This window comes from Seriola aureovittata, chromosome 16 (assembly GCF_021018895.1).
Source record: "Seriola aureovittata isolate HTS-2021-v1 ecotype China chromosome 16, ASM2101889v1, whole genome shotgun sequence".
Taxonomy (NCBI): domain Eukaryota; kingdom Metazoa; phylum Chordata; class Actinopteri; order Carangiformes; family Carangidae; genus Seriola; species Seriola aureovittata.
Genome location: NC_079379.1, coordinates 7,281,951 through 7,303,990, shown reverse-complemented (window position 1 = coordinate 7,303,990; position 22,040 = coordinate 7,281,951). Strand labels below are relative to the sequence as shown.

General features: G+C 42.2%; 1 protein-coding gene across 2 annotated transcripts in view; it reads left to right on the top strand.

Annotated features, from left to right (window-relative positions):
- LOC130183690 (semaphorin-6D-like) overlaps positions 1-22,040 on the top strand; it is a 178,404-nt gene that overhangs the window by 16,926 nt on the left and 139,438 nt on the right. For both annotated transcript variants that reach the window (XM_056399328.1, XM_056399326.1), the window contains exon 2: positions 10,511-10,652. The gene's annotated coding sequence lies outside the window, so the exon portion shown is untranslated. The remainder of the gene's footprint in view (positions 1-10,510; positions 10,653-22,040) is intronic.

Below are 22,040 nucleotides of genomic sequence, written 5' to 3'. Positions count from 1 at the left end.
ATGAGTAAAATTAGATTCAGTGATTATAAAAGTAGTTGTTGAATGATTGATCGAATAATTATTGTTCTAACTGGGAGAACATTGGCTGCAGCTGAGAAGCTGATGCAGATATATTTCTGTTGTGACAACATTTCATTCCGTCAGTAAAGCTAGTTTTTCGTGACTCAACATTTTACCATTTGGACTGAGAGGTTTTCACAGGGCAGATGTGATTGGCTGAGCGTGGTTGGGGCTGTGTGTGTTTGTGGTGTGTTTGTGTGCAGGTGGAGCCTCAGGTTGTGTTCATGTGTTGTCTCTGTCTCTCTGATGTCATGTTCTGCCTGTCTGCCCTCGCAGACACAGAGACATCCATCCTCACTCTCCTCCTTTCTTCTCTCTCTTGTCCTGTTGTTGTTCTCGTCCTGCTTCCCTGCACAGACCTTCTCTCTCCCTCTCTCCTCCGTCCTCTCTCGCCCCGCGGAGAGTCACCGAGGTCTCTGGCAAAGTTTTGCTTCTGAGATGAAGATGGATGAAATTTCTTTTGGAGGGAGGGGGGTTGGGGTTGGGTTTGGGGGTGGGGTTGGGGGTGGGGGTGACCTCAGCGCAGATGCTGTGTAACCATCAGACACGTGTGTCCTGCAGCTCTGTGATTTCATGTGTGTGACCTATTCGTTGCAGAGGGGAAATCCATCCAGCAGCAGATAAACTGTTGACGTGGAGACGGGGGGGGGGTGTGACTTGCAGGTTTCTGCAGTTCGCTGCAATCACTGAGTCTCATTCTTCCATCTGACTGCAGAAAAACAGATTTTATTATTTATGCTGGACTGAGGTTGAGTTAAAAGGTTTAATTATTAAAAATCCAAAGACAGGAAGTTTCCCTGCTCTTTAAATGAGAGAAAATCACTGCACACTTTATTTAATGAAGGAAGCCAAGTTTTTGTTCACCAGACCATCAAACATTCGCTCCAGTGAACGTCTGGTGAAGGAAAAGTTTCTGCATCAGACTGAAATGTTGGAATATTGTTGTAAGTTAGTTTGTCAGTGGTCTTGGAGGCTCCGGGTTCCAAGAAGGTGCTGACACTAGCTGTGTCCCAGTTCAGCGGCCGTATCCTTCGGAGGACGTGGTCTATGAAGGATGTGGCCTTTCGTGGCCAATCCGAAAATGAGGCGGTCTGGTCTACGGAGGATTTACGCTTTGCCATCACCGGCTGTGTCCGCCTTTACCATTGCATTGCGAAGCGCGGCTCCTGTCGCCTAACAACCTTGACAACACGTAACTTGAGGTTTTAAGGCCCTTGGTTTTAACAGTTGTACCATTTATCTGTTGAACTGAGCTGAAACCCAATATCGATATTTAAAAGTGTAAGTCTCAGGCTCTGTCGCCGTTGTTTGCTGCCATATTATTATCTTTCTAACGGTACTTGAATGCACCGCCCAGTTTATTTTCCCACCTATGACTGATGCAGCAAACTCAAATGATCCTCTCCGCCTCTCTGCAGCGATGACAGGCAGCGCTATGCAAATGTTGTGGGTCTGAACACACCAACTGCACATCTGTGAACACATCTGCCTGCACAGACACCCGGTGTATAAACCGAGCTGCGAGGGCTTGTCCACGTCTGCTTGTGTAGTCCATCAGGACCTTCACACGTTACCAAAAGTATGTGGACATCTAAGCCTTACAGTCAAATCGCAAACAGCCTATCCCAGGCTTAGGGGTGTCCACATACTTTTGCCTACATATTTCAGTATGTTTCCGGTTCATGTTCCACCTCAGTCTGACGTCAGGGCCTCATGTTCAAAGCCGACTATCTTTGGTATTCTCTGTGTTTTCTCCGTCAGTCGATCCTGCTCCGTCAGCAGCTCCCGCTTCCCTCAGATCAGAGACACAGATCAGGGGCGGCCATGTTAATCAGCTTCTATGTGAGGGGCTCCAAACGAGCATGGATACATCCCCCATGAGGGCGCAGGAGGATCATTACCTGGCGTTCATGGCTGAGCGCTCGCAGAGACCAGCGCGTCCGCTCAAGTGTTTCCAGCTGCTGATAAAAGCCCGGTGGCAGATAGAGACACTGAGGTTCCTCTGTGGGGGTGGGGGTGGAGGTGGGGGTGGGGGTGGGATTTATTCTTGGAGCATAGGAATGTGAGGTATTCAGGTTCGTGACACCTCATGGTTGTTCTGCATTTCGTCAGCGCTTGCTGCCACCTGTGGCTGTTTCAACATGTTTTCTTGGCTGCGTGTTTGAGGAATGCAGGAGGCTCCGAAAATCACGTTCACAGCATAAAACCCATTAAGCTGAGTTAGTGTGTGTGTGTGTGTGTGTGTGTGTGTGTGTGTGTGTGTGTCTGTATATATGTATGTGTGTGTGTGTGTGTGTGTGTGTGTTGGCTGACCTCCAACTTGCCAGGATCTACCCACTGCCAAACATGTGCAGGGCGACTGCAGTGTATTTCACACTCAAGCTGTGTGTGTTTCAGTGCATGTGTGTCAGTGTATTTGTCTTTTGTGTGTGTGTGTGTCTCTCTCTTCCCTCCCCATGTAACCTTTTGGCTGTTGTCATCTGTCAGCTCATCCTCCTCTTTTTGTCGTATCTTTATCCGTTTTATCCTGAAGATTCCTCCAGTGACCTTTATTTCAGTCATTCACACACACCTCATCTGAAAAATAGACACACCCACACACACCCATGCACGCACACACGCACGCACACACACACGCATGCACACACACATAGAGAACAATGTGTGGATTAGCCCATTTAGTCCTAATCTCCTGTGTTAATAAGCAGCAGCAGATTTACCTGTTTTTACTGCAGGAAACAAACCGTTTGTTAACGACTGTTCTCATGACGCTTTACATTTGCTTATTTGATGTATTTCTTCATCAATAAATTGATCTATTTTTGTGTTTTCTATTTGAAAACAAGGCACTTTTTTGCAATAGTTAAACTTTTTCAATTCTGGTGTGTAATAACATCATACCTCTTCTCTTTGTGTTTCTGCTGCTTGAAAGAGAATTGCATTTTTAGTTGACGACAACGATCTGAATACTGCCAGTAAATCATTTATTACTATTATATTTTTAGGTTGTGTAGTCTCCAGCTCTGTGAATGAAACAGATGCTGCTAAATAAAGAAAATGACTAGAACAAGCGCTTTACAACGGGAGCCACATTTCAATTTCACTGAAAAAAATATAAAAACAATGATGATGTGGTTTTTGATGGGTCTTGTCCCAGTCGTGTTTCTTTACGTCTGGAGAATAGGATTTGAAGGCCGCGGCGTCTCTGTAGCACCACAACGCTTATGGTGCTAATAATTGTGACATATTTTACCCTTTATTAAAAAAAAATTGCAGCTCCTGCTCCTGGATATTGCACTTGGCCATATTGCAATTTGGATTAATTGTGCAGCCCTAGGTTGGTGCCTTGTCAAAGGATAATTTGAAACGGGGCCGGAGTCGGGAAATCGAACCAGAGTCTGTGGACGACCTCCTCCACTCGAGCCAACAGCCTCACGACCTGCTGCTCTGTATTTCTTTGAGCGCACAGTTTGACACGGCAGTGGAAACTTTTTAATGGACAGACTGAGGTGTGTTCTCACTGGTTTTTCTCCTTCAGACTGGTGGTTTAAATATTAAATTCCTCATCTGTTGACCGTGTTGTGATGTCGTCTGAACTCTGCTATAAAGCAATGATGTTGGGAAGTGATTGTGTGACTGGTTAGCTTGTTAATCAGATTCTGTTGTTAGCACAGTGTGAACACAGCTAACTGGAACACCGGCTGCATGGGTCTGGTGTTAAACATGTCGACATGAGCGCACGTGGTCTTTATGCTCTCACTGAGCCAGATCAAGAATAAAATGTGTGTAGAAGCGAAGTCAACGTCTGTTTGAGCAGGAGATGTAGTTCTTATCAAACTGTGTGTTTCCTGTTCAGATGTAAAGACTGTTGAATCAGTCCGATGTTAAAAATAGTTCAGTTACATATTCGAATGGTAGATGAGGTCCTGAAATCATCTGAATGGGTCAAAGTGTTTGGAGCAGACACTCTCATCATCTGCAGATGTGAACTTGACGGTGACCTTGCTGATGTCACAGATCAGACTGAGGATGCCTTTGAATGAACGTTCAGACACATTCTTGTGTGTTCACGGTCTGATTTGGACTTTTACACGTTCATTAACACGCTCCTCCTCACAGCGGGTCCTCGCAGGTCTTCTCTTCAGCTGCATTTCTACGAAGGCTCATGATCGTTGCTGTGCAGTGAGAGGCAGAGACGTGCTGAAGGTCAGCCGTCAGCCTCAGAGCTGCAGCGTGTGCGGAGCGTGTTAACCGGCTCAGGCTGTAACACTTGCTACAGTAAATCTGCATGAGGTGACAGATCTGTCAGTTCTCCTGCAGGAAGCAGCAGCAGCAGATTTACACTTATTAACCCGAGGAGGCTGCAGAGAGTGAGAGCGTGAAGCAGGACGAGTGTAACTCTGCCGGATCCTCGCAGCTTCTCGTGCTCGGGATTAGAGTCAGTCTGCTGCAGCCTGCAGGTGCAAGTCTCTATGCTCATACATGTATTTTATTTCCTTTTCAACAACACGATGACAAGGAGGCTCTTCCGTAGCAAACATCCCATAAACAAACACTCACTAACAACACTTGCTAAATCCAAAATCACAGTATTCATCAGTAGCAGTTGTTGATATTAGTTAGTTTCTCACTGTAAATTCCCGTGTTCTTTTATGATTGATGAATCACATTGTCCTCGGTGCAGCTGTTCTGTGTAACCCACAGTAACAAATAAATATTTACATGGTTTTCGTTGGATCTTTGTCACTCCACTTCCTTTTCCTGTGGAAATCCACTGTTGTTTACACCCTAAACTACATCTTCTATTTCCTGTGTAAGTCATTTAATTACCTGGTTCAAACAAAGTTAGTTACTGTCAATTAAAACCTGCAATAAAATAATGCCTAAGTCTCAAATAACACACAACAGTACAACATTTAAACATTTAATTATTGATTATTGATTGAATTATTGATCCTCTGCTGGTTATTTATTTTTTTAATGGTTAAGTTGTTTGGTCAGTAAAACATTAAAAAGCACAGTGTGATGTCATCAAATGTCTTTTTGTTCTTGACCAGACCAAAGATAATTTGTTTACTTCAACATGAGACTGGAAATGTCTGATATTGTCTCATGTTCTCTCGGTGGAGAAGCTGGAACCATCAAATATTTTGCAAATGATGAATCACAAAGTAGTTACCAGTTAGTTATCTTTTGATCAACTGTTTCCAGTTGCATCCACTCATCAGTCTTTGAAGCCTCCTCTTGTCCTCAGCTTTGTTCTGTCAGACGGTTCAGTTTGTCTGTTGAGGTTTGATGAGCAGAGTTCCTGTGGAAACAGGAAGTTAAACACAAAGGGATATTTCCTCTGCTGCTGCTGCTGCAATCAAATCACAGCACGTCTGTCTCAGTCAGCATGTTTGATAGGGATGGAACTGATTGATCGACTCCTTACCATGTTTCTCTGTGGGGGGAGTCATTGTTCTTCAAAGTGTAACTGTCAGAAAAAAAACATTGCTACCCCCCCACCCCCCACTGCTACATACATTTTAAGCGGTTGAAGATCCGATGATCACTCCGGTGTATGTCATGAAGAGCGCTAATGAAAACAAATGAAATGATCAAAGTGTCATATTGACATTTAAGGTGTATTGATTGATTTCCAAATGTCAATCTTGCATTGATTAAAACGCAAGAAAACATTCCCCCTTAAAAGAGGCCGGTAGCCTCTGAACTGCTCAGTGCATTAAATGGTTAATTAGTAAAGATGAAAAGACATGAAAACATCCTTTCATTCTTCACTCACTCATCATGAAGTAGGCGGAAATCTTTTCTAAACATCAGCTCTGCCTGTGATGAAGACAGAGCAGAGGAGCGTAATCGCTTGTTTACTGGCGTGAACAATTTGGAACTGATTTCCACCTGGAACCGGTTCTCGATTCTCATCCCCAACGTTTGCATGAAGCAGGAATTTGACTGAGGGTCTGCATCGCCTCTGCACAAACATCTGTTCACCACACACACACACACACACACACAAACACACACACACACACTCCTACCGCTGCAGCACATCCCCGCTCCCCTCCAAGGTCTTTGCTGTCATAAGACTGATGGGAGTTTTTTTTCCATGCCCATACCCGAATCTCACGATGCCCTCCAGACCACACCAGACCAGAAGAGAGCGGAGAGTGAGTGAGTAGGTGAGTGGGTGAATCTGGCCCGCAGTTGGATCACAGCTTCATTTGCACATAATGATGGAGGCTCTTCATTCTGCGCTCCGCTCTGATGAACAGCTCTCTATTGGCTCATCAGGCTCCTGGCTGGCGGCGTTTTTGGTTGACGTGGAGTCTCCACTCGTCTGTTGCTCCGTCTCTCACTTCTTCATTGTCAGCAGAGGTGAAACTGTTATTGAATGAATCCCTTAGTTAGTAACTTGGTTATGTATTTATTTCTATGTCAAACCAGTTCTGGCCCAAGACATCGAGCCATCTTCGAATAAAACACACAAAAACAAACAAAAGAGAAAAAACACAAAAAAAATTTATATTATTTCAAATATATATATTAAGTTTATTCTAAGATATTCCTCCAGGTGACTGTCTAATTTAAATGTTTCATATGTGAGTCGACCAAGCATGCAACCTGTGTTCTTCAGAAACCTGTGGGGGATGTCATAGAGGCTAGGTCCATCTGTATTTACGATCTATGGAGTCGATTCGTTCTTTATGCATCATCCAGCTCCCTGTTAAAACGACAATAACAAACAAACTGGTGAAGGTTATGTCTTCTGCACTGGGCTCAGCAGGTTTCTCCAGCAGCCCCTGCGGCTCCTGCAGGACGTAGATGTAAAACATGTGGCTGGTGTTTCCTGCAGCAAATGATCCCTGTTTCTACCCAGAGGCCTCATGTTTGTTCTCTTCACTATACCTGATGAAATTACTTCCTCTTAAAGAACAGAGGGTGGAGGAGAGACAGAACGGACAAGTCTCAGTGTGAAGTTTCTCCTCACAGTGGTAGAAAGCTCGGGCAGCTCAAACCAATCAAAAAGTCAACAGGAAGCTCTGTGTGTGTGTGTGTGTGTGTGTGTGTGTGTGTGTGTGTGTGTGTGTGTGTACTAACTGTACAAGATGTTAATAGAGACAAATAGATTTGGTCTTGTGTCATGCGTTGTGTTTCAGCATGAAAACGTGAAGCAGGTCTGAGAGTGAGGCTGCAGGACGTTAATGAGCCGACCCCGCTCTCTCTGTGTGTTCACATGTCAGAGACTGCTGGGTAATGGCGTGTAGAGGCTCCGTGTGTCAGCTGTGATTTAAATGAAGAGTTTAAAATGAATCAGTATGCCGCAGTAACACACAGATCGGAGAGTAATGGAGCGTCAGCGGCACATCTCTGTGTGGTCTGTTGTTGTATTTACTGCTGCCGCAGTTTGTCTCCGAGCTGAGAAAAAGTTCATTAGTGACAAACAATGACAAAGTGAATCGGTAACGAGTCTGGAGGTTCAGAGTCAGAATCTGGTTCATAAGAACAGAACAAAAACTTCTGAGAATCATGAGTTCAGAGGCAGTTTTTTAAGTTTATGAATTAACTAAGCTGCTGTCGCATTCATACACTTCCTGTCTGCTTCAGTCTCAGTGTTTTCAGAATAAAAGTAGTAAAAAGCCACTGTCTTCTACCTGCTCAGCAGCAAACAGCAGACAGGGGACACTGGACTGAGATTCATCAGGTGACACAAAGTAATAAAGTTATGGGAAGTTAAAAGCCCCATATTACACTTTACCTGTGTTATATTTGAAGTGTTGATCCATAAGAAGATACATTTGTATCATTATCTCAATGTAAATTAAGATTCCCTCTCTCAGGCTTCTCTCTGGAGCACTAGTAACAACAGGTCAGTGAGCCAATCAGAAGAGAGGAGGCTCTGTTTTCTGAGTGATCCAACAAAAATATAGCAGATTTCAGGTAAACACTCAGAGAAACCGAATCCTGCAAGTTTGGATGATGGGTCCAGGTGGGCGGGGCTTGGGGCACGGCTGGGAGCAGTGACTGCTTTGTTGTGACATCACAAATTGCTTGTTTTAAGGTTCAGTTTCTGAATACAGGCTGAGTGCGTTTCTCTGTGGACTGAGCGCTTTGATACTTTCACAGTATTAATATAGAACCTAGACCTGCTTTATAACCAAATTACATGGAAATCTACCTTTATACTATATGGGACCTTTAAGTCACTTCATGAGACAGATGTACAGCAGCTGCTGAACCTGAACTGAAGACTCTGATTTGTGGTGAGCTGGACTTAAAAGTATTTTCATGTGTTTCGCTTTGCAGGTTTGTTTATGTTGTTCTTCTTGATGATCCATGGAGCGTGCTCAGTTCACTTTCATGTATCTCTCATCATATCAAACTGACTGCAGGAGCAAAAATAATAATTTTTCTCAGACTTGACTCTGTCTGGGTCCCAGCTGCAGACGAGTCAAACCGCCACAAGCTCCACTGTTACCAAACAATTACACTTTAATTTCCCAATTAACCAGCTAATTAGAGCTGAAATCCGGAACAAAAAGTCTGGTTCAGGCCAAAAAACAAAAACAAAGAGAGTGAAATCTATTGTGAGTAATGTGAAATTTGTGAAATATAAAACAAACTAAGCTCTCACAGTCGGATTATTTCATGTCTTTAAAACTCTTCATCACTCATCATCTGCTGCAGTTACTTCAAGTTTATGATGTTTCAGCAGCAGTCAACTTCAGATTGTTCACCGCTGAGCTTTCGGATGAAGCTCTGAGTCCTGAGCGACAGCGCCGTTTGATTCTTCACTTGGTTCCGTGAATTTTCTGCTCCTCTATACGTCCTGGACTTCAAAGTGGTCTTCAGAAGCAGAGCGAGCGTGCAGCAGGAATATAAATCCATCAGCAAAGTCAACGTACAGTCATCTCTCCATTTCACAGTGGATTCAGTGAGGCAGAGTGACTCCTGACTGGCAGGCAGTGAGGGGATTGAGCTGCTGTCACAAACAGAGCTGGAATTAATTTTGTGTTGTGGAGGGAACTTTTCAGTCAGAGTCTGTGTGTCTGCTGCGGGGAACACTGAGCTGCTGCCGATCTCTAGATCCATGTTTTTTAATTAGATCCTGAAGTCAGGTGTGCACACGACACCTGTCACAGAGGTGGAGGACTCAGAAATAAAATGATGGGAAATCTGAAACTCTGAAACTTGCTCCTGAACAGCAGAGTGAGGGGAAAAAGTCGGATTCAATGAATTTATTTTTTTTCACGCTTCTGGGATTTGAGTGAACTGATCCTCATTAAGTCGAGGAAGTGAACACACACAGCTCTCATGTGCACCCTGAATCACAGGCACAGAGAGAACTGGTAAAGATGTCATGGATGTGCTTGATGATCCACTGATGACCAGTCTGACTAAAAAGGGTTTAGTTGTACCCGACCTCTCCAAGAAAAGTTTAATCAAGGGAAACTTCACTGTAGATACTTGAAGACGTTTCACCTCCGATCCAAGAAGCTTCTTCAGTTCTTCAGAAGTGACCATCTTCACATATCTACAAATCCAGTTTCCCTTGAGAACAATCTTTGAGAACCATCACCTGGACAACTGAGAATGTTCACAGGCATCTGGTAGCTGGTGATGCTCAGTCTGAGTGAATGTCAACAAGTAATAAAACTCTATCTAACTTCATTTCAGCTGGTTAAATCTATCTGTCTTTTCTTTCTTTCTCTCCCTTGCGACCTGGCCACCTGTTTCCACTTCCTGCATCTGTCTTTCCAAATTAAAAGTCCTCTGCAGGGTTGTGTATTTGTGACGTGTATAACAGCAACACTGGGATTATATTTGAAAAAAATTGTGCACAAGAGGCAATAACGGGTGCAAAAAAAACAATTTGTGCAGAAAAATGTTAGAACGTGTGCACTCAAGTTATTGAGGTAATAACTTCTTGTGTGAATAAGATAATTTATGCAGACAGGTAAATCCAAGATTATAATGTGCAAAGAGAATAATAACTTATGCACAAAACATAATACATACGGACTCTGGAGACTCTGTAGATACATGAGATTAAGTACTAACTCAGAAAAATACATTTCCTGTTTCCATCCATGCATAAATACAAACATGTTTTCTGCCTGAACTTGTCAGGTTAAAATAGTAAAAATGGAAAAACTGTGATTTAAATCAAAGTCAACAAGAAAACAGATCTAAGATCGTTCAGTGTTTAAGTTTTTGATTCTGTCTTCAGACAGTGTGTCTGACGTCCGATACCTGGCCCTGGTCCTGCTGCAGGCTCAGATATCAACCTGATCTCCCAGTCTTCTGTAGTCTGAAAAACTCTGTGTCCCAGTTCTCAGGGAAACCTGCACCCATCCCACAATGCATTTGGATAAAGATGAAAGCAGAGCGCCTGCCTCCTCACCTGGCTTCACTCCTGACTCTGTCTCTCTTCACTGTCTCCCTGCAGATTCATAGAACGAGGACTTAATCAGGTCTGGGACAACACTTGGAGTCTGGACTTGTTCTTCTCTACCTGGATTTGGACATTTCTCGCTCTCTGATTGGCTCTCCTGTGGAGCTGCTTGTCATTGGATGATCCTGGATTCAAGGTAAGGACTAAGTTTGTCTGTTGTTGACTGGAAGGTTTTTAAATAGGGTTTATAATCTCCAATCAGTGGATAGATAGATGCATCCTGTCTTTGATAAGTGATCTTTAGCTGAAGGGCCTTAATTTGTACAATTAAGGTTGAAATTCAAGGGATGGATTCATGTTATCTGGTAAATTTCAAGGGATTTTTGTGCCTGAAACCCATTAAACAATGGAGATAGGAGAGGTGGAGAGGTGGCACAGTGTATTGTTGTTTTTTTTAATATGCAAATACTAATGATGAGCTAAAAGAGAAATCCATAGGTACCATGTCTCCATCCACTGTTTGTGAAATCCTCTCTTTAATGCATCTGCAACAGACTTGTTTCTATCATCTCTTTCACTCTTTTTAATTATTACTCAAATAAGTATTTTTGAATTGAACAGCAAACCAAACATTAGCAGAGAAAGATAAAAAAAAAAGAGAAGATAATAATAGTTTTAATAAAAAGAAAATCGGAGCAGGAAATTAAACGACAGATTTTTCAGGATCTTAATCGAAATTGTTTTCCTCTTTAATAAAGCTCTGACATCTAATTTTGTTAATTTTGTCATTTTTAAACGTGCTACACTGGTTCAGAATCAGCACAGCCTCATCTAATTATAGATGTCGCATGATATTTGGGAGTGTACACACTCCTGTATGGCTTCAGAGGGTAAAATATTAAACGAGGTGGCTCAGATTAGTTGAAGATATATCCCGGCTCCACCTGCAAGGAGGTGATGGGTCATTAATGCACAGAAACACGCAGAGCAGAGGATGTTATCAGTCGAAGCAGTGACACTGTGCCGTCGGTTCTGTCTCCTCTTCACTCTGTCGGCTCGGTGACGTCGTCAGCCGCTGCACTAATCTGCACGTTAACGAGGAAACGGCTGAACTAAAGACAGAGTTCAGGTGACGGGTCGGGGTCGAGGTGGCTCTGTTCTCTAATCAGCACGTTAATTAACTGACTTAACGAGCTCATCAGCATAAACTTGCCGTGTGTGATACGTCGTCAGCTGCCTCTGGTTCCTGTGGTTCCCCATAAACACAGATAATGGGACACTTCATATGATAATAGGTGTGTTACGGATAATGTATGACGCCTGAGAGGCTGAGTGTGTCTGCGTGCTCATGTTCTCTGTCTTTGTGAGGACCGGCTTCAGTTGGAGGCCTGGAAACACACCTGGAAAGTCAGGATGTGTTTTGGAAAGTCAGAACACTTTTATCATGTATGAATCTCTTCTGGAAAGAAATATTTTTGGGACATTTTGGGAAAAGTGATTAGAAAGGAATGTATGGAAGGTCTTTAAAGAGCTGTTCGAGGGTCTAGACTTGGTGTCAGCGGGGGTAGACGTAGGTTTGAATTAAAGTTTGCAAAGTGCAGATGTAAACAAACCTATGTGTGTGCTTTGACAGTTAGGTGTTGTTTCAGCATCCTGCTGAGAGCTCTGACTGTCAGTCAGTTCAGCTCTCTTCATGTTTGTCTCTGCAGCTCTTTTGTTCCTCATGAAAACCTTTTAAAGGAGTTTCCAGGATGTGTAGGGTCACTGAAGAGAATCAACAACATTGTCCTGCAGCTACTGTCTAGTGTTGATTGCTGATTCAGTTTTAGTCTGTCAAAAAAATCTACATTTCATTTTAGTCATTTTTGCTTATTTTATTAAGAGAATGTGAACATGTGAGTCAAGTTTTTCTCAGTAGTAGTAGTATAGTGCAGGGTTAGGGTTAGTTAGTGCAGTAGTATTTTTTTTTTTCAATTATCACACATAATACTGTAAATATAAACAATATAGACAGCAAAAAAAAAGAGTCAAAGGTCTAGCAAATCAGAGGTGAAGATTTCAATGGTTCAATCCTGTGGGATTGTCGATCATTTTAGTGTATATTATTATGTACCATTATATTATAATGCACTGAACCCGGCAGAGACATGATGTTAGTGACTGCAGGCTGCACTGACATCTGAAGAGTCAATCTGAAGTCTGATTTTTGTCATAAAAGCATAAAAGCTCCTGATGATGATGATGATGATGATGACAGTAACACGACCACTGAGTGACAGATATGAGACCAGCAGCCTCTGACATGTCAGCGTGCTGAGCTCTGTCCTGGAGGTGGGGTTAGATAAAAAAGTCAGGACATCATCGAAGTGAAGACATGAAACAAACTTCAGTGATGACAATAAGAGAATATTTTAGTTTCTTGTGCAGCCGGACAGATTGAGGATCTGTGGAAACTTCTGGATCTCCAATAGACCTGGTCTCTGGCTTTAAATGAAGCCTGGACTAACAGCTTGAGCTCAAAGGGATGGAACCACCAGTGTCTGGTTGAACAAAGACTCAAACTTCCCGTCCTGTCAGTCGGACAGGAAGCGGTGGTTCAGGTCTGTCTGTACCTGAACCAGAATCCCTCTCCTTCACACACTGAAGATTAAGTCTGACAGGAGCAGCGTCTCCTCGTCCTGACAGCGACCTGCCGACTATTTTTACTCCAACTCGTCAGACGCCCGCTGAGAGCGGCTTTGATACCTGCCTCCGCTCCACACTTTTATTTTGTTCCTCACAATCTGTGTGTGTTTCATCTCTGTTTGTCGTCTCACTTTACCTCGGCTTTATTGGAGCAACAGCAAAGGGAGCTGAAGAGAGAGAGAGGAGCAGGAATCAAGATGGAGCCAACACAGTGATCAGATGATGTCACTAATCCAGTACGAGTCACAGCATCTCAATCTTTATTTTGTTTTTAACATCCTTCCTCTTTTTTTTCATTTTCGTGGACGGGCTGTGTAAGAAAATGATTTTTAAATCAATTATGTTTTCAAGTCATCAGTCTCATTTTCCTGAGGGTGATATCTCAGTAACACTTAAAGGGAATTTCTTCACCTTGGACTCGAGGGTGAATTGATTAGATTTTGGTCAAAGGTCGAGGTTTCTTTGACCTCACCAAACATGTTTTTGGCCATAACTCAAGAATTTGGAGACGACTAATAATCAATGTATCGCGGCTTGTTCCATGTGGTATGTAGTAAACGACTATATACCATATACTATAAACTTTCTCTTCTCGTCCTCTCACTGCCCCGCCCATCCAGAAAACTCTGCTGGGTGTGTGTGATGTAGGTCAGGTGTGTGTGTTTTTGGGAACTGGATAAAGCGAAAGGAGTGAAGCGCCGAAGTGAGTTTATACGTGTTCAGAAACGGTGAACTCTCCATGTTTTTCATGCAAGTTTAAAATAGTTCCCATAGAAACCTCTAATGAGTAAACAGTAAACAAGAATGCAGACAGGGACTATAATTATACTGCTGTGATTTTATGCATCAAAGGGTTAAATTAAAGAAGTAGATTTCAATATATCCAGATATATGTTGTGTATCACGATAAAGCCAAAAAATATCATGATTTTATTTAAAGGCCATATCGCATAGCCCTCGTTACAATGATGAAGTGATGACATTTTATATCCAAAAGGTCAACTTCACTGTGATGTCATAATGTTGTAAGAAAACAGCTGGAACAATTAATGAACAATTATTTTAAATATAATTGAAATCCCTGACCGGCTGCAACATCCATATCACAGGAGCTGCAAATTTTTTTTGATAAATGTAAAAATGTGTCACAACAACAGACCATCAATGAAGCTTTGTGGTGCTACAGAGACGCCCCGGCCTACAAATCATATGTAAGATTGTATGTGCTTGTTTGTTACAGACGCAACAAAAATCACATTATTATCATTATTTCTGTATTCTGTCAGTGAAAATGAAATGAAAAACCAACCTTTCCAACTGAAATCATGACTCCTGCAGCTCGACTGGTTGGTGGAGGGATACAATCACAAGGCGGTTATTCTAGTTGCTTTAACAAAATGATTTTTTTTCCTTCCCCCTCTCTTAATAAGTTGAGGAGATCCGAGTGTTCTGCAGATGGCAGAATAACTGTACCACCATGAAAAAAAAAAAAGAAAATGAAATCCTATCAACCTTCAGTTACCGAATTTGTAACAGTTCAGAAGATTAAAATGAAAAACTGTGATGATTCATGTTTTTATTGCTTCTTCAGATAAAGATGAAGCTGGACAGTGACTGAAACACACTATAATGTGGTTGGATCAAACCAACTAGTTAGTTCCACACATATGAAACACTGACAGTCACTGACAGTCAGGAAGTGAACCGTCCAGGACCTGATGGTACCAGTCGCCCCTGTTAGTTAAAAGGACATCAGACGAGTTGACGGCTCCGTTCAGTCAGATTAAAGAGTCGTAGTCTGACTGTGGGAGGCAGATGTGACGTGTGTTGTGTTTCTTCTTCTCTTATATGTGGGTCAGATCACACAGTCGTCCCACAACAACCTCACACGAGCAGAAAACCACAGAGCGAGGCTGTTTTCCTCTTCTTCTCCCATCTGTCAGTTGTCAGGTTCTACTGTCATTAACACAAAGTGCTCTCTCTCTCTCCCTCTTTCTCTCCGTGTCTCTATGTCTCTCTCTCTGTCACTCAGTCTGTCTGTTTTGCTGTTATTACCACAAAGTGCTCTCTTTCTGTCACAGTGCTTCATAATGGTTTCTGGATAATTAGACCTCTCCCTCTCTCTTTCTCTCTGTTATTGATAACTCTCTATCTCTCTCTCTCTCTCTCCCTCTCTCTCTCTCTGTCTCTCTCTCTTTCTGGTGAGGCTTCACACATTAAAGACAGATGAATGTGATGAACCGCAGCATCTGTCTTCCTCCTTCGTCTGTTTTCAGATGACTCTCTGCTCTCTGCACCTCAGACTGTTTCGTCTTCATGTTTCCGTCTCTTGACTCCATTATGTGAAATGGTGCTAATGAAAACTGTGAACTGGAATCTAAAGAATAGGAATAAAGATTTTTCACCAAGCTGAAGCATCTTATCTCACAACGGGAATAGAATAAGAAGCCGTAGAAACAGTAGGAACAACATCCACACATTGAAAATAGGGCTATAAATAAGTTGTAGTTCTTACTGTGTGTCAGCTCTTGCACAGTGACATTTGGTTCAATGTTATAAATAAATGACAGACTTTAAACTAAACTTTCTGCTGCCAAAGCAAACATGAAAACAAAAGCAAGCATGTGGAGAAACAGAGTGAATGTCTGATAAGCAGTGATCAGGTTTAACCAAGTTTACAGAAAATGCTCCAAAGTAAAACATGACTGAGTGTTTTCCACTGAGTCGACTGATTGATGGAGATAAACAGCTGCTGGAGCTGATTCTATAGTCATTGCCATTAAAAGTCCCATATTCTTTCTTTTCCTGTGTTTTATTTGAAAAGTTGATATCCCCATAGACTCCCATGTTAAAATGTCTAGCTTTACAGCAGAAATCAACTTGTTTACAGCCTGATACAAAAAACAGCTTTGGTCTCTACAGCTAATTTTCTCCTTCATGACAACTGCACAGGGGTGAATCTTTTATACAACTCACCTGTTTATTCAGGCTTAAAGTGATGTATAATTGAGGAAGTGGCTGCTTTGAGTGACAGGTGGTTGCCTTCACTGTTGGATTGCCGCTCAGTGTCTGGCTGCTAGCTGTCTGTGTTTGTGGTGTTGGAGCCTTATAGAGGATTTTACATATAAATATTAGATACATATCAGATAATATGACTTGCTGTTCGGTTAATGGCTTATTAGCATAGCTTGTTAATTAGCTAATTAGCCAGCAAATGAATTAGCCTTGGGTTAGCCTTCGAGCAAGACACTTGGATGACCAGCTGTGCGTATGTGTATGCTTGCTTCAGTTGTTAAACAAAATTCTCGGCTCCACATATGCCCCACCTCTTTGAGCATTTTTGGATTAGATAGGTGGAGTCAGGCACTGCCAAGGTGGCGACAGTGGAACAGCTCAATCTGAGCTTCAGAACTGCTCTTCAGAAAGCTGTGGGTGGTGTCAGATGCAACATCCATCTTTATTTACAGTCTATGGGCACACACAGACACACACACACACACACACACACACACACACACACACGCACAGTCTCACAAGCTGTAAACAATACCAGTCCTGCTGTCACACCTAGTAATCAATTTTATTGAACAACAATAAGAAGAACCGTGTTGTAATGTAGAGCGGTGTGTCTGTGTGTGTATGTGTGCATGCATTTGAGCCATATGTTGTTTGAGATTGGCTCATTCATTTGAGTGTGAGCAGCATACTGTGCTGTGATTGGTTAATTCTGCCCCGTGTCACAGTCACTCACCTCCCCCAGGCTGATGAGATTGACCCTCTGACTGGCACCAAAGTTGAAAACACAACTGATACTAGCGTTAGTCGGTGAGGGGAGAGGAGTTTTTGAGTGTGTGCCTCCAGGCGTTAGCCACGTCTGCTCTTTAGTCAGTTGCTTCCTGCATTAAAAGGCTGAAAATTAAAATTTCACCACTTTTCAATTCGCTTTTTACTGAATAAATATTAAAAAGCGACTGCGAAGCCACAAGGGAGACAATGTGAAAAAGTCTCATGATGAAAACAAACTTTATCCAACATAAATTAACAAAATTAATTTAATTTAATCACTTTGTTGATCTTTTTCTGCTTTATTTCACTTTTCAGCAGAATGTTCAACATGAACTATTAATATTAATACGAGTCAAAATTAAAAACAGGCTTGTGGGAGTTGGTGTGAAACAGATTTGATGAGTGGTTTTTTGGAGTGTTTGGTGACCTGTCAGAGAAAGGTGCTGCTTGGCTTCGGTTCCTCCGTCGTACCGATGCAGGACCGGATGAGGAGCGGGATCCAAAATGAGGCAGCATTTGGTGTTTTGGTTGCAGAGGAGTGTTTTTATTTGGCAGCATGAGAAGTGAGATTTAAAGCTGTCATTAATACCAAAATCTGGCACAAACACTTTTATCTGTCTGCGTTGTTTGAGCCAGGAGGGTCATCTGTGGAAATAAAAATGAAACCGAGGCCTTGTTTCCTGCCCCGACACGCTGCTGAAGTGAGAGAAAATTCTGAGAACAAACTGGTAAACACTCAGAGAAACCAAATCCTGCAAAGACGGATGGTGGGTCGAGGTGGGTGGGGTTTGGGGCAAGGCTGAGAGTGGTGACTGCGTTGTTGTGACATCACAAAGTTACAGAAGTCCTGTCGGCTCTTTTTAAGGCTCAGTTTCTGAATACAGGCTGTGGGCATTTCTTTGTTGTCTGAGCGCTTTGATACTTCCACAGTATTTATATAGAACCTAGACCTGCTTTATAATCAAAGAACACATCAAGATCTACCTTTATACGATATGGGACCTTTAAAGGTTTTCAGCGGGGTTTTCATGTGCAGATTTTGACAGAAATGTTGCAGAGACTGAACTTGCTGTTGTTTGTGGATCCGTCACCTGTCTATCCAGCTGCTGTGGAACAACAATAGCTCTTGGCAGATTTTAATGTGCCAGTGATGATGGTTTCTGACCTCTGGACATTTTTAGATCACTATAAGAAAGACTGCTCTTTGTTTAAAGGAGGATAAAAGCAACATAGAATTACTCATAATGGAAAAACATCTGTTGTTTGGAAAAGAATATACACACCGGATGAAGCTTAATAACTATTTTTAATAAAAATAAATCTCCTGGACTCGAGCTTTGACATTTGAATTTCAGGATGCTCAGAGCTAATTTTAACTGAGCGTCAGATTCAAACTCTGTTATATATGATTATATTTTAAGCAAATACTCCTCCTGTTACCACCTTCTCTGTCAGGTTAATGGTGGTAGAAAGAGGATATTGTACTGTTTGAATCTCATGTCTTGTCCGTGAGTTGTTGTGTATCAGCATTAGTGTCACTGCAGTTTCTCCTAGTAATAAAGACTGTCTCAGAGGACTCAGTAGATCTCAGTGCTGTAATGAATGTGCTGTTTTTAAAATGGTGGACTCAGGTGAAGCTCCCTCACCCCTGAACATTCAACAGAGATCAGAGCCCCCCCCCGTCCCCCGCCCCCCATCCCCCGTCCCCTCTCAGGTCAGGGATTAAGACCAGCAGGGATTATCTGATCCCAGTCCTGCTGAAGGCCAGTTACGCCCCGCTGCACAGTGAAACAGCAGATACACAACAGCAGATTTATTACTGCAGCAGCCACAAACGCAACAGCAGTGAGCTCATCATCTCACAGTCAGATCAGCCCTGAGACCTGAAGCCGCGTCAGTCCTGCACCTTCTGAAAGCTTAACTTTGTTAACATGATATTATTTATCAACTGAATAAATAAAATATGTAGTACAGTCTTTTCTTCCTACTCTACATCTGTTATGTGTCTGTCCTTCCTCCTCTGAGGCTTTTCCTCTTCCTCTACATCTACTCAGCCAAAGGAAGTGGACTCATTTAATTATTATTGTTTATTTATTATTAACTGTTTTTATTATTACCAACAATCCCCTAGGGGATAAATTAATAAAGTATCTATCTATCCATCCATCCATCCATCCATCCGAGGACAGGCGCTGTCGTACGCTGCACTGATTATAAAATAGTAATTTGGAGGGTTGATTGCAAGCCGGGCTACACAACTGGTTGCTTGCTTCATCATCATCTGCCCTAAAGGTATGCTAATGCTAGCACAAACATACGTGTAACGAATCCTGAGGCTACTGAGGCTAATGCTATCTGGAGTGTTGATAACCCCCTCAGAAGCAGAGAGAAACTTTTCGACAGACAGTGCGTCTGTCGAATTTAGGCAATGTTAAGCAGAGAGTGAACAACAAAGTAGATGAGAAGAAGAGTAAGGAGCTGAAGAGTTTTCAGTCAGTCTGGTCAAATAAATACCAAATAGATAATAATATAATGACTTGTAGAAATATTTTTGCACCAAAATAGTGTTAAATTTAATCACAACTCTTCCAAATTTGCATAACAGTTTTGTGAGACTTGGGTCCATACTACAAAAGAAAAAGATCTCCATCCAGACGACTGTTTTAACCCTGAATCAGAAACGATCTTGACCATTCATGTACACTGTGCGTGAGCCAGTGTAAACAGGAAGTAGAGTGACTACTCTACATTTGGTTAGTTGCAGAAAATACTACGAACGAGAAACAGCAAAGACAGTTGTAGCAAACACATAAAAACAGCAGCTGCAAGCAAAGACAACAAGGTCAGTAACAACTTGTAATTCATTATCCATGTCGTATTCACCACTTAGACCCAATCAGGGAGCGACCGTGGGTGGCTATGTTATCGTTTCCAAAGGTCTTGAGTTTCTGTCTGTCCAGACCACAACACAACCCCAGAGTTTTCAAACTAAAACAGGTCCAGCAGAGTTTACCGAAAGTCTCTGTTTTAGGGAAAACTCTGGAGTTGTGTGGAAGATGAGTTTTTACAACCGAAACATATTGGTGTGGACGTAGCCACACTGGATTCTGGTAGCAGATACTGAAGCTCCTCCAGGTCCAGCAGCTGTGAAGAGCTGTGAATCTGCGACACTCATCACTGCCTTTTGAAAGATTTGAATAAACATAACGAGCAGTGAAAAGGTTTTCCTAATAGATTTTCACTGGTATGAAGAAAACAGCCTGTGAAACGTTTTCTGCCAAAGTCTGAAAGACTGAAAGATACTATTCAGTTTTTTAACAGATTTAATCGCAGGTTAGAGGTTAAAGGTTGAAATGTGATGGTCTGTTACGTCTCGTCCAGGTCTGAGGCAGGTATCTGGTTTGAATCCCCAGACCTGCTGCAGTTTCACTGCCATAAAATAGTCGTTGTAGATGTGGCCTCATTTCTCAGACTTTAAAAGGCTGAAGGGGTTAATCTCCTCGTGTGTGTGTGTGTGTGTGTGGGTTGTGGGGGTCTGTGTGTGGGTTGTGGGGTCTGTGTGCGTGTTTGTGTGTGTCCTTGAGCCGTTGGCAGGGGGAGGGGAGGGGGGTGGGTCTGTACGTCTGTTTTTGGATTAAATCCGATAAGATTCGACCTCCTCCCTGTTTCCCCTCCAGTCTTTATCCCTCTGGCTGGAAAAAGCCCTAAAACCTCCTGACTCCCCCCCCCCCCCCCCCCCCTCACATATATGACTCTGTGTGAGTGTGTATGTGTGTGTGTGTGTATGTGTGTGTGTGTGTGTGTGTGTATTGGTGATAAAATGCATCCCCTCTCCTCTGCAGCCGAACACCAGTGTGTGTGTGATCTCTGCTGACGTGAAAACCGACAGCCTCTGACATGAAGCCTCAGACTCCTCCTCTGTGAGCTGTGAGCTCTCAGACACTGAGGCCTGTGTGTTTCTGTGTTTCCTGGTGGTTTGTGCAGAGCTGACGTTAACGAGACTGGAAAGGTGGAGCTACTGAAAGTAATGAGCTGTGTTAGTCGTTCCTCCACCGACCACCTGAGCTACCAGACGAAAAGACTTTAAACTCTCTGACTCTCTGTGCTGCTCACCACACAAAATAACCAACATGCTCCCACACTGCTGACTTCAATGTGCCCGGGGGGGGACACACACACACACACACACACACACAGTTGGAAGACGATAGAAAAGGTGCAGTGTGTAATATTAAGAAAACATAAAGCCTGTACTACCTTTAAATCGATGTCAGTAACGAGAGATTTTCGACGTCTTGGTTTCAGTCTCAGTTTTCGAATCGTTACTCCACTTGTTAAATTATGCATCAGATAAATCACAAATACGTTGATACTGAACGTCTCAGTAAAATGTTCACAGGCATCCTGTTTGTTTTCCACCTAAATATCTGATTGAACAGAGCAATCTCCACCTGTAGTATATTATATTATATATATTTATGTAAATAGGCTTATATTATAGACATGTGTTACATAAATATATATCCATGCCAAAGCCTGTCAGTATATGTTGATATTATAAACATTAGAGTCCAAAAGTCTGAGACACTTTCCTAAAATATGAAGTGACATGTTTAAAATGAATGAAAATAAAAAACATATACACATTTATTTTTATTGTTTTTATATATATATATATATATATGTTGTTTTTTGATAAACTTGCTAACATAAATATAAAATATGCTTGCAATATGTTATACCATATAAAAATTCATAATAGATACAGTATATATACATATATATAATATATGGACACATACAAATGTACTTAATATATGTTGTAAACTTCAGATATCTTCAACTATACAGAGGATTGTATGTGTGATAATTATATATCACCATATAAGTGACATATGTGGCAACATCACTGTTGGTATAGGGACATATGTCTATATGGCATATATTACATTTCTGTATGGGTATTTATTTACATTGAACCTAAACCACCATCTTTCACTGTCCTTAAAGTGATAGTTGGAGTTGTTTGACGTGGGGTTGTGTGAGGTACTGATCTATAGTCAGTTTCTTACCTGCAGTAGGTTCAGATCAGCTCCCAGTTTAGAGAGGCAGC